Genomic DNA, 10,868 nt, shown 5'->3' on the forward strand with positions numbered 1-10,868 from the left:
TCAGCTGTGTGGGAAGGGTTCTAGTTGACAAAGGGATATTACGGGGAAGGGCAGGGGGTGTCACAACATATTCCTCCAGGACACAGTGGGAGTTTTGTAGCAGTTCTTCAGCACAGTTGCCTTCTACTACATTGTCGGATCTCAAGTATAGACACCTGTCCTCCATGACCGACTCCAGGGCTCCACCCCGTCCGTGGCCACCTCCTGCCTCTGGTTGGTGACAGCAATGGCTTTCTCCAGCTGCGCCACAGCCTCATGACTGCTGAAGCCCATGAGTGCCAGATGGTCCAGGTGCTCAATCACCTCGGCCTGGACCCAGCGACTTCCTTGAGCATCCCCCTTGGAGGTGAAGCCCCGTAACACACACATCAGGGCCCGAAGGCCCAGCCACATACCCCGCGCCCACATCTAACTGCACTTCTTGCTTGGATGTAGCTTCATGACAACTTCCACAGCCACCGACAAACAAAGGTGGAGACAGAATAATCTAGCTCCTTTGGCTCGATTTGCAGCAACTCTGAAAGGCCAGTTCATCTTCAGAGTGAGCTCTTCCCCAAGACAGGCCAAAGGCACAGTGACAGCTTTGTCTACTGATCATTCATTCTCCCTCTCTGAAGCCTAGCTTCTTCCCAGCAGATGCACCTACCACAAGTACTCCCCAACACATATTTTACATTTGACTCACATCACAGAGACTGAGTCTAAAGCAGCCAATCTAACACAGCTGATACCAAAAGTGCTCTGTGAAGCACTTGAAAACTAGATTTCAAAGCTTGACTTTTTAAAGTTTATACTAGAAGAGACAAAACTGAAAAATCGGTATCTTATATATTGCTGAAATAAAATTTGCTTCTGAAGGTCACAAATGCAGTAGCAATGCACAAATTTTCCATTTTAAATGGTTAGTGTTTGCATACACTATTAAATGGTATTAAAATGGTGTCAGGTGTTTAGTAACTCTTTCACCATTTCACCTTCCCATAATAATACTGTTCCATTGCACTTTGAGTTGGTGAAGCCCATTAGCTAGTGAGTTTTGAACCCTATCCTAATATGATTTTCTGCAACAGGCCCAGGCAGGCCTTAAGAAGTTATGAATAGAAGAGTAGAATAACAAGGTACTTTGATTTCAGGAACGAACAATCAAACAGAAACTGAACATCTTGTAAGACTTCCTTCAGTTACTTGTTTATGGTGACTTTAAATACTTTATTTAAATTAAGGATAACCACCTCTTCTGTCTTAATTAACATTCATTCACTCAAAGACTATGTACTGACTATCCAATCCATTAGACACTGGTATTGTTGAAGGGAATTAAAAAAATAAAAAAGAAAATTCAGTTTTCTTTTCAGAAGGGTTATTTGGATAGCTCTTTGGATGTACAGTTTGAGAAATAAGATCCTCAAAAATTACTCTGACTCAAGCATTGGTAACCAAAAGAACTCCATTACCATTGATAGAAATAAGAAATTCATTGGAAGAGTTAGGATAAAACCATTTCAGATGCATGTATACTGACTTTGGCAATGGCAATTATGGTACCAATGCCCATTGAAAGAATACTAGAATTTAGTAGAATTTCAAACTGGGGCAGCTTCAGTCAACCTCACATTTCATTAGAAACATAACTGCTGAAACTAGAGAGGCAGCGAAACCTCTCTCCCACCATTACTGTGTAATGTCTCAAGTTCCCATTTTGCCTTTCAGGATTTATTTTAGAAAATATCAGATGGGCTATCCATAGCAGAATTTAAAGAGAATTTAAAATGGTTTGAACAAGGATATTAAACCTGAAGTAGATGCCACAGAAAACCAAAATATGAGACTTCTGGAAAGAGGGTGAAGAATAAAAAAGGAGAAGAAATGTCATACGTATTTTACCTTCTTCTTCTTCTTATGAACATTACCAGGAGCTAAACATCATGCAACATGAAAATGAATGAAATTAACTTATGCAAGAAACAGTTTCCAGAACTACATTTCTTCATTTTAAAATGAAATAATTCAACTTAATCACTAAGACAGCCAAGTGCTAAGGCTCACCAGTAGAGGCAAACTTGAGATTTGGTTCTATATTTGTCTTCTTGACATCAGACAAACTTAAAATAAAATAAAGATAGCAAATTGATTTTAAAATATCCAAATGAACATCAAACTTGCTCAACTTATGATAGGATAACTAATCTTATAAGCAGCTGCATTTGATTTCTTTAGCCTCTTGTCCTTAAATTACAAATTATATCCTTGGGGTCAGCTATCCACTTACAAACATAGGTCATTGTCTAGAAGGGGGAAAATATAGATTCTTTTACAGTTCTGATGAAAAGTACAACTTTTTATAACAGCAAGTAAACAGCACCATTGTATAAAACAATGAACTGATTACATAACTCACACAGAAATGCAGTGTCACTGTGTTCAAACCAAATATGAGGAAAGCTACTGAAAGTACATGAAAGTCAAGGGGCCAGCACGTGGAATAAGGTGAAGTCTCCACCTGTAAAGCCTGGCATCACTTCTGGGACACCGTTCAAGCCCCAGCTGCTTTCTACTGATTCTGATCCTGCTTCCTACTAATGGCCTGGGAAAAGCAGAAGAAGATGGCTTAAGTGTGTGGGCTTGTCACTCATGTGGGAGATCTGAAAGACGCTCCTGGATTCTAGCTTCAGCCTGGCCAAAGGATTGCCATTGCAGCCATCTGGGAAGAACCAGCCGATAGAAGATCTCTTTCTGTCTCTCCCTTTCTCTTTCAACTCTGACTTTCAAATAAATAAAGGCATTAAAGTTGCAAGAACTGTATTCTAATAAAATATTACAATCATGTAATGTTGATTTTAATTCAAAAAATTATCATGGCCTAATATAAATGAAAATCCTTTATTGATAAATAAATCATAAACCACACTGGGTGTTTCTTTTTGCAAAGTTACAGTGAAAGTTTTCTATTCACCACAAATCTTTTTCTGGCTTTAATTTGTACTTTCTTTGGAGTATTTGCAATATAAGTGGCATTGAACAAGTTGTAAAGCAGGATAATCCACTAAAAATAAAAATAAATTTAAAATATATTAAATACATTAAATAATAAAGTGTATATATATCAGCACTACATATTATTGCAACAAACATATAATTTAATTCTGCTTAATTCAAAACACAATAATAATTTCTTACTAGTAAAAAATACTGTGCAGTAAACATACTGAGTACAGAAGGGTTTAATGAAAGAATCTGTTCTATCTATCCTTGTAGACTAATCCTTCTCAAGATTTACTTCCTGGTCCCAGCACAACGACTCAATGGCTAAATCCTCACCTTGCAAGTGCTAGGATCCCATATGGGCTCCAGTTTGTGTTCTGGCTGCTCCACTTGCCATACAGCTCCCTATTTAAGGCCTATGAAATTAGTAGAGGACGGCCCAAAGCCTTGGGACCCTGCACCTGCATAGGAGACCTGTAAGAAGTTCCTGGCTTCAGTTCACCTCCAACCCTTGTGGCCATTTGAGAAGTAAACCAATGGACCGAAGATCTTTTCTCTCTGTTGCTCATCTCTGTAAATCTGATCTGCCTTTCCAATAAAAATAAATAAATCCTTAAAGAAAAAAAAAAGAGAGATTTACTTCCTCTTGCCAACCTCTGAGTAGAGGAGCATCCCTCTCAAATTTGCTAAAACTGTTGCTTTCTTCATTCTGTTCTCTACATGATAATGACACATCATTGTCCATCACTTATTCTGTCTGCACTGAGTGATACAGCACGTACTAGAGGGTCAATGAAGAATATTCCAATGTACTTCCTTTGGAGAACTCATTTGTCCTCATAACTTCATCTCTCATAGCTTCAGAAAACTGCTGAATGTCTCTTTTCTTTTTCTTATGTGTGTGTCTGGCTCCAGATTTTTTTTTTTAATTTCATGATACAGTTTCATAGGCTCCAATATTTCCTCTCCCTCTTTTGCAGTTCCCACTGATTTCTCCTCTATTATTACAACAGTATAGCCCTTCAAAAATATTCAAAAGTCCATCATTCTGCTAAGTGTATCCTAATATTATAGATACAGACAATGGCAGAAAGTCCAGCACCCTATTTTCAAAATACATTTAGTGGTTTCATGGGGAGTCCATCTTTGATTTGGAATTAGAGATGCATACTGCATTGTATCTTCACATCTCTATATGATAGTTTCTATTATACAGGTCCTCTAGATGACTACACACACATTCATGTTTACCTATATATCTACTGATCTTGGATTTTGCATGAAGGTAGCCTTACATCAGAGAGAACATATGATATCTCAAGGACCTCAATCTGTACCCAGAAACTATAAAAAGATTAGAGGAAGACATGGGAAGTACTCTGCAATATGTAGGAATTGGGAAAGACTTCCTAGAGAAGTCAGCAAAAAACACAGGCAATCAAAGCCAAAATACACAAATAGGACTACATCAAACTAAGAAGCTTCTACCCAGCAAAGGAAATGATCAACAAAGTGAAGAAGCAGTGAACAAAAATGGGTTAAAATCTTTGCACACTACACAACCAATCGGGAACTAATACACAGGATTTACAAAGAGCTTCAGAAACTCAAGGACAACAAAACAAACAGCCCTGTGAAGAACCAGGTAAAGGAAATAAACATTTTTCAAAAGGACAAATTCAAATAGCTAATAAACATAGGAAAAATGCTCAAGCTCCCTAGCTATCAGGGAAATACAAATAAAAACCACATTGAGGTTCGGCCTAACTCCAGTGAGATTAGCCTATATTCAGAAGTCTACTAACAACACCTGCTGGCGTGGATGTAGGGAGAAAGGTACCCCACTTCATTACTGGTATGAGTGTAGGCTAGTACAATCACTATGGAAGTCAGTACGGAGAATGCTAAGAGAACTGAAGATTGATGTATGATATGACCCAGCTATCCTACATCTGGGAATATATTCAAAGGAAATGGAATTTGCATATGAGAAAGTGACCTGTAATCCTGTATCTACAGCAGCACAATCTACAACACTGAAGACATAGAAATAACCCAGACGCCCATCGAAAGAGAAGTGGATAAAGAATATCTGTCCTATGGAATAGAGTAGTATGGAATCCACTCTTCAGTATATCTACTCTATAGAATACTACTCAGCCATTACAAGGAACAAAATTCTACCATTTGCAAAAAATGGTCCTAACTAGAGACTCAGTGAAATAAGGTAGGCCCAAAATGACGAGTAAAATTTGAATGTCTCTTTTCAATCCTGTCTTCTTTTCAGAGTTCCCACTCCACCTGAGTAATGCCATCTGTTCTTCCATCACTTAAAATATGCAGAGACATAAACTCCTAACTGTCCTCTCACTAGATTCACCCCTTCAGCACCTCTACTGTTTAACAACACCTGGGCATGATGCTTATTCTAACTTTCACAAGCCACCAAATCCTGTGACATTTCCTTCACAAAATTTCTTGTGCTTCTCCTTCACAAATTGCTTCTCTACAAATAGCATTCACTCTGTAACCCTGTCATTCTTTTCCTTCTTTATTCATCTCGATCCCATTGGTTTCATATAGTCTTCTCCATGCCCCAAACTTTGCTGATGTTTCTTTTCCTTTTTAAATGCTGGCAACAATGGAGTTTATAATAGTGTCCAGGGTTCTTGAAGTACTTTGTACTTAATGTGTTTTTAGATTACATAAATATAACACATGAATTAATATATCATATAAATTACTCTATAAATATTTATACATTAATACTGTGCCATTATGATTACCATAACTATTGTAATCATTGATGTATACAAATTGCCTCTTTCCAAATAGACCATAAATGCCTAGACTGTGAGCTTTCCAAAGATGGAAAATATGTAACCTATTTTCTCCTACTGCTGAAGCTATAACTAAGAGTTCCAAAAACCTTAAAGTCTATCTTATTAGACTATTTTTATTTACCTGAAAGATAAATTAATCTAACATTTTAATGAATACATCAATAACAGTCAATAACAATAAATAAGTAACTAATTAAGAATCTAGTACAGTCTTACTAAATGAGAGCACAATGAAATGAAACCAGAAGTACACAACTAGAAAAACTGCTGGCAGTTCATTCTAGCTCAAAGGAAAATCTCCTCTCCTGATTAAACAGATTCATTGATTTTTTGCTTAGAAAAGGTGCTAATTGCTTCAGCTTAGTCCTGCTTTGACAAATAAACCAGTTTTTTGATATACCATCATGAATATTAGTAAGGTAATCTGACCTTTATCATCTATATGGAAACTGAAATATGTTTTTACATTTTTCTAAAAGCTGCATTTAGGAAAAGTTCTTTTTAAGAAGCTGCTAAAATTCAGTAGTTTCTAATCAGCCTGATGCTGCACTTTTTCCTCCCCTCACAACATAACATTCCTCAAAAGTTGTAGAAGACGGTCACTGTTCCAATGGGAAGTTTTTCTTGAAGGAAGGGATACCTTGTCTCTACATTTTGTAATTCCCAATTGCTATCATTCTAGACTCTCACACAGGAGTGCTAAATGGAACCAACACAAGTCTGCCGCAGCTGAAGCACAAGATATTTGTTCTCCATATGATTGTTGGTTTCCACCTAATCACCAACCACATCTTATTCCCCTTAGAACTCCTTCACCATCTCCTTGATCACCATAAGCCCAGAAAGCAAAACAGTAAACAAGCCCCATGAAAGGTGTCTTCCTGGGGCTAAAACAAACACAGGCTTCTGTTGGGGCATTTCAAACACCACACAGCATTCTTACTTAGATTAAGTCATGGGTCTCCCTGGTCTCAGGCATGCCTAGACATGAACCATAAAGGCAATGAGATCCTTGGAGTTTCTCTAGTAACTGCAGGCCAAGTCAACAACAGCCCTGAGAATAAACATTCTTAACTTTTTCCAAACAGAACTGGGCCACACATACTTTTTGTCATTTTGGTTTTTTTTCAGTTGAATTACATACAAAATAAATCACATTAAAATTATTTCAGTAGGTTATATATCTTGTGAGTTCTATATATGACTTCTTTTGTGAGCTTTATTTTTGATTACCTTCAAAGAAAAGCTTTGAAACATCAATTTTTCAAGGCATCGAATACAACCACTGCTTTGGATGGCAGCAATCCAGTTCAGGTAAGATATTTTCAATACAACCTAGAATCATAAAGCATGAATTAGGAAGACAAATATTGTATTGGGCAAAAATGACAAAATTGCATGCTAAGGAAGATTTCTAGGTCTACATATTATTGCAATGAAGGCCACTTCATTCATTTTCTTTATATACATATATTTAAATGAGTGCATGATCTATCTAATTTATGCTACAATATTGTGCCTCTCTCAAATGTAAGTTGAATGAATACAAACTATAGTAGGTGGTAAATGATCTTATATATTTTAATATTATAAGTTGATTTTTACAATTAACATCTTCTGTATTTTATACTTGGCATTGATTTCTTACTCTTCACGTTGGTGATCCCAGAACAAACTACGCCTTTGACAAAGAAAAATTCACCCAAGCTCATCCCTAGGAAGTTCTACTGTTTTAACAGAGTTGGGAATCTATGTCGAATGATCTAGATTACCTGATCTTATGCATGCTACTAGCGGCATCAAAGGGACCACTTGCTTGTTTTAGGAACTCAGTCTATAGATTGGTTTAGGGAAAACAATCCAAAGCTGGGAAGTTTGCTTTAGTAGAAAATAATTTAGATCTAAGCTTTCCAGGTCAACAATGAGTGTCCCATACTCACGCAATGAAGAGCATATTCCAGGAAAATTATTTCCAATTATTTCCAGAGAGTCAAAGAGTATTTCTTATCCTTTTCTAAATCATTTCTTTAAACAGGAGGGGAAAAAATGTTAGTAGAGATCTTCCAGAAATCTGTAACTGCCCCCTTTGCCTCACCTGCTCCACATACTTTTCCATTATTGGATATGTAATTGTGAAAATAGGAAAATGTATTTGTTACAAGTCATTGCTTCTGTGGCCTCTAAGGGCCTATTTGAGCCTTCTCTGCTCTGTTACAGCTCTCATTGAGGCTATCTCCCTCCCATTTCCATTAGCAAAGTCTACCCAATTCAGGAAAGCATTAGAGACAGTACAGAGATACGATTTGTGCTCACAGGTGTCACCACCTAGATTGTACCACTGCTGAACAAACAGCAGGTATTTCTACATACAAAAAGTATAAGTAAGTAGTTTTGTCTATGGTTGACCTTGAGACTCCAAAACCCGTGGCTTTGATCTCAAGAAGACCACACTTTGACTTAATTAGCAAGCAGGCTGGCTCACTATTTAAGTAGAACCATTCTATCCTCCCTCTGTGCATGGCTTTCTCAGAATATGAGGTCAAGTCCCCAGCAACAACAAGGGTGCAGACGGGACTCACAAAGTCAGGCTTGTTGGAGGGTGGAAAAGTCCAGCCTGAGATATGAGATACCTGGGAAACTGTTTTGCGGGAGGAATGGTCATGACAATTGGGTGGGCTTCTAGGGATTTGGGAAAAGATGTTCTTTGCCCCTCCTCCCACATGAGGGAGAGAAACTTGTCCAGACTCAGTGCCTCCAGCTCCTAACCCTCTTGCTTGGAGGCCCCACAGGGGCCCGCCCACGGCCCCTTTCTCATCCTCTTCCCCTCCTCCCACCTCGCGCCCGCCCCGCCCCCTCTGCCCGCAGGGTTCCAAGGGCGGTTGGCAGACCTCGGCCTCGGTCACTCCGCTCCTCCTCCTCCTCCGCAAAGGGGCTGAAATCGCTGGCTGGGAGAGGTTTGGGTTGAGAACTGAGAAGAAGTTTCCTGAGACGGGCCCGTCCAGGCGTGAGGGAAGTGGGAGTCGTTCAAAGAGGGGACAGGGAAAGAAACAGGGAAAGGGGGACGTGAGCTGGAGGAGGGTCCCAAGAAAGCGGGGAGCCGGTGGGAAAGGGAAGACCTGGAGCTCCCGAGGGTCATCTGGGGTCGGGGGACGCGGCGCTGGAGCACGCAGGACTGTCTGCCAGCGCCGCCCACTGCCCGTGCTAGGCTTTATGCGCTTGGCGAGTCCAACCCGGGCCGGGGCAGCGGGGCCAGGATGCCCGGTGGGCCCGAAAGGCCGTCGTCGAGGGACTCCGGCCCCAGGCCTCGCGCCGCCCATTGTCGGGGGTCACTCCTGAGCACCTGAGGAGGCGGGGTGGATCCTGAGCAACTGAAGGGGCGAGGTCACTCGGAGGACTGTTTGGGAGCTGCTGCTGCCGGGCGCCACGGTGCTCGGTTTGTAGGCAGTGTAATTAGCTGATTGTACTGTGGTGCTTACAATCACTAACTCCACTGCCATCAAAACAAGGCACAGCATCGCCGCCGCGCCAGTGGACGACGCCGGCTTGTGAGGAGAAAGCTGCTCCACCCTCAGAGACGCTCAGAGCCAGTGTGGATGGGCCAGCGCCTTGTCAGAGAGCCAAAGAGGCCACGGGGGACGATCCGACTAGGAAAGCGAAATCCGAGATTAGCGGCATCCACTTGGGAGATAAATATATATATATACACATTTGTACATTTGAATGGCTGGGGAAGCGGGCAGGGAATTCCTGACTCCTGCCACTAAACAGTTAATATGCTGTGATTCTTTGTGCCTATTTTTCCATTTAGGAAGTCACCAAACTGGCAACTAACCTAATCTGCTTATAACAACGAATGGTAGTGCCAAATCAAGACGGAAGTTCTCCTCTGAGTCTAGTTACTAGGCAGTGTAGTTAGCTGATTGCTGGTAGTACCAATCACTAACCACACAGCCAGGTAAAAAGATTTTGAGAGTTCATGGGGTGAGTTGCCTTGGCAACATCCTTGTGTTTGGGAAAGGAGGGATTTTGGCATAGCTGACATTGTTGTCCATTGCCTATCAATAGCCCAGAGAAAAACATGTTAGCTGATGAATACATATATGTAATTGTTTTCAATGCTTTTTCAGGATTTTAAATATATAGAGATTGGGAAGCAGAATCTGTTTTACGTTTTAGCTTATTGATCTGTTACTATTATCGGCTTGTGTTTACCAAATTTTGAGCTTTGTGTGAAACTATGTAATATTTTAGTAAAATAAAGTACCATGAAAACAGATTTGTGATATTACCATGTGTCCATTTCCTGTCCTATACTGGCTTAACAAAGGCCATCCCGTCACACTGTTGTTGCCGTTCCAGTAGGGAAATGGCTAAATTGTTCCTACACAATGTCCTGGGGTGTATTCTCACCCACTTGGTAATACCTGAGTTTTTCATGAAGGAACTCGGTCCACACAGATACATCTCTTCTACTAACTAACTACATTTAGGCAACTTTTGATAGGAGCGATTAGTAAATGCAGTTACAATTCCTATTCAATTTGCTTCCTAAGATTTGTCTTGAAAGATCAGAGGGGGGAAGTCCTAAAATACATATATATATATGTATATATAGGAACCTATACATATAGGTTTCTATTGTCCCAGGCCCGGTTGAATTTCCCAGCGCAGGCCTAGAACTTGTTCCACCGCAAGGAGCTGATCCCGGGCAGTCAGGTCTAGAAAGGGGAGGGGGCAATGGGGCAGACAGTGGGGCTAAGCAGCAGGGGCGGTGCGGAAGGCTGAAGTTGTAAGAGACTAAAGTGCTCCCACACTGACTCCGACAGGACAGCACAGGTCCCTACATCGACGTTTTGACTGCAAGGCGTGGACTGGCCCGGAAGGCTGCGATCGCCGCAGAAGGGGGCTTCGATAGCTCCCCCAGTGCGCACTGACCCCCAACACCTGCGGAGGAAACTGAAGGCTTGCCTTAGCGGCTGTTAAGAATTTGGCCGTTTTCCCAGGAAGCAGGGTTGGGGGGTGGGGTGGGGCAAGGAAGTCTGA

At 40.8% G+C, this 10,868-nt stretch overlaps 1 pseudogene; it reads right to left on the minus strand.

Moving 5' to 3' along the window:
• Positions 1–408, minus strand: LOC121154287 (annotated as a pseudogene).
• Positions 409–10,868: the final 10,460 nt, after the last annotated feature.

The sequence above is a fragment of the Ochotona curzoniae genome, unplaced genomic scaffold, assembly GCF_017591425.1.
Source record: "Ochotona curzoniae isolate NIBS_2020 unplaced genomic scaffold, NIBS_Ocur_1.0 contig_2723, whole genome shotgun sequence".
NCBI lineage: Eukaryota > Metazoa > Chordata > Mammalia > Lagomorpha > Ochotonidae > Ochotona > Ochotona curzoniae.